At 43.0% G+C, this 2,886-nt stretch overlaps 1 pseudogene; it reads left to right on the forward strand.

The window, feature by feature from the left end:
* The first annotated feature begins 220 nt into the window (after window positions 1-220).
* Window positions 221-1,234, forward strand: LOC103075757 (growth hormone-inducible transmembrane protein pseudogene; annotated as a pseudogene).
* Window positions 1,235-2,886: the final 1,652 nt, after the last annotated feature.

A 2,886-nucleotide genomic window follows, 5' to 3' on the forward strand; every position in this document is an offset into this window, starting at 1 on the left:
ACCTAACTCCGTGGCCTCGCCTTCCTGATGTCAACCACCAGGATTGTTTTTTTCTCCCTGAGGAAATAAAGATGAAAAGGGGAATTTAAAATCCACAATTGAGTAAGAGGTGGGCGGAGGGCACGGTCGTTGCGTTTCGCCGGCTGGAAGGGGAACTGCGCACTTAAGTTGACCAGGGACTGAGCGTTTCAGATCTGCTTGGTAAACCTGGTGCACCACCATGCTGCCCGCAAGACTTGTGTGTCTCCGCACACTACCTACCAGGGTTTTCCACCAGCTTTCACCAAGGCCTCCCCTGTTGTGAAGAATTCCATCACGAAAAATCAATGGCTCTTAACACCCAGCAGGGAATATGCCACCAGGACAAGAATTGGAATTTGGCATGGGAAAACTAGCCAAGAACTCAAGGAGGCAGCTTCGGAACCATCATTGGAAAAAATATTTAAAATTGATCAGATGGGAAGATTGCTGGAGGGGCTGCTGTTGGTCTTAGAGTTTTGTGCTACTATGGCTTGGGAATGTCTAATGAGATTGGAGCTATTGAAAAAGCTGTAATTTGGCCTCAGTGTGTGAAGGATAGAATTCATACCACCTATATGTACTTAGCAGGAAGGATCGGCATAACAGCTTTGTCTGCCCTGGCAGTGAGCAGAACTCCTGCCCTCGTGAACTTCATGATGAGAGGCTCTTGGGTGACAATTGGTGCAACCTTTGCAGCCATGATTGGAGCTGGAATGCTGGTCCAGTCGATATCATATGACCAGAGCCCAGGCCCAAAGCACCTTGCTTGGTTACTACATTCTGGTGTGATGGGTACAGTGGTGGCTCCTCTGACGATATTAGGGGGGGCCTCTTCTCATCACAGCTGCATGGTACACAGCTGGTATTGTGGGAGGCCTCTCCACTGTGGCCATATGTGCACCCAGTGAGAAGTTTTTGACCATGGGAGCACCCCTGGGCGTGGGCCTGGGTGTCGTCTTTGTGTCCTCACTAGGATCTATGTTTCTTCCACCTACCACTGTGGCTGGTGCCACTCTGTACTCACTGGCAATTTATGGTGGATTCGTTCTTTTCAGCACGTTTCTTCTGTATGATACACAGAAAGTAATCAAGCGTGCAGAAGTAGTACCAGCGTATGGAGTTCAAAAATACGATCCCATCAGTTCCATGCTGGGAATCTACATGGATGCGAGTTGCCAGTATTCTGGCAACTGGAGGCAACAGAAAGAAATGAAGTGACTCAGCTTCTGACCTCCTTAATACATCAGATATCTGGCTTGTTTAATAGGGGCAGATATTCTTTTTTGTTTTTTTGCGGTACGCGGGCCTCTCACCGTTGTGGCCTCTCCCGTTGCGGAGCACAGGCTCCGGACGCACAGGCTCAGCGGCCATGGCTCACGGGCCCAGCCGCTCCGCGGCATGTGGGATCCTCCCGGACCGGGGCACGAACCCGCGTCCCCTGCATCGGCAGGCGGACTCTCAACCACTGTGCCACCAGGGAAGCCCAGGGCAGATATTCTTTAAATAGTTTGTGCAAGCAGCTTTCATTGAAGTTTAGAAGGTAAGAACTTGTCAACATTTCAGGTGTTCCAGTAATGTGATGCTTCAGGTCTGCTTTTTCTTCTGGAGAATAAATTCAGTAGTTCTCTTCCAAATAGCACACACATTTTCAATTCTCGTGTTTGAGTAATTCTAAAATGTTCAAATGAATATGAAAACCAAGTTTGTGTTGCAGGAATTTAAGTATTTTATCTATTTTTAAATTTATTTGGTTAAGTGAAATTTTGCAAACTTGTGTACCTGCATTTTTCATTTTGGATTGCAGAATATTAACAAGTAACATCATAAGTGATGTAGGGGTTTGGTAAAGGGACCAGAGAGAAGTAAAGCAACACCTGCAGTCTTTCTTTGAATATTTAGAACTTAGCACTCGTGTAATTGTGGTGAGCCAGTGAGGGGGTCTGGATGTTTGGAAACAAGTCATGGCTGTACATCTGCTGAACTTATCAGAAGCACTGAGCAGAAAACAAAGACATAGGTGATTCTCCAGGCTCTCCTTACAATATGGATGTGATCATGTTTGGCTTCTCATTTGACACTATTAGGAGAGTCCACAGTGCTAATCATGTGGAGAATTCCTGTTGTATATATTATGTGTGTGGGTAAGTCTTACTTTTGAATTGTCTAGAACAAAACATGCTTAAAACACTCAGGAAAAAATATTCGAAGCATGAAAATTGTTGCATTTTTAAGTATACAAGGAATACGTGCTTAGTTGCTGAATATTTTTGCAAATTTATTGAAATGTTTAAAGGAATACATGCTTGCCTTTCTTATCTCTTCAGGCTTTAAAGCTTTTATCAGAAAAGCCTATTCGTGGTTTACACTTGAGATTATGAAAGCAGTTTTCCCCCTCAGATTTAGTTTCTTGCATTCCCTCTCAGAGGAATCACTAAAAAGAAGGAAGGCAAAGCGAGGCTTCTTTCATGAACTATATCAATCAAAAATGTAATGGAGAAAATGCTTCACTAGAGTTTCCCCTAGCAGAATTTTCCTTCTCTCCTCCATATACCATTATTTAACTCTCTTGTGCCATTTATAAGTTTTTTGACACAGAAGAGTTATTTTTGTAAGTTCTTATGAATGAAATGTGTATGATTATTGAGATAGTTGGTGTTTTGACAAATATTTACTACAGTAATCCATAAATAACTATCCTACCCACCTCAAGTTACATAGGATGCCTATTTCTGAAATAATAAAGGTTCTAGCCAGAAAAAAATTTTAAAAATAAAATCCCCAATTGTGCTTTTTAAAGCATTCTACCATTCAGCCTAATGAAGAGTGAGGCTTTTGAGAATAAGAACACTTACATTGTCTCCTTCT

The sequence above is a fragment of the Lipotes vexillifer genome, unplaced genomic scaffold (genome assembly GCF_000442215.2).
Source record: "Lipotes vexillifer unplaced genomic scaffold, Lipotes_vexillifer_v1.1 scaffold70, whole genome shotgun sequence".
In the NCBI taxonomy this organism is placed as follows: domain Eukaryota; kingdom Metazoa; phylum Chordata; class Mammalia; order Artiodactyla; family Lipotidae; genus Lipotes; species Lipotes vexillifer.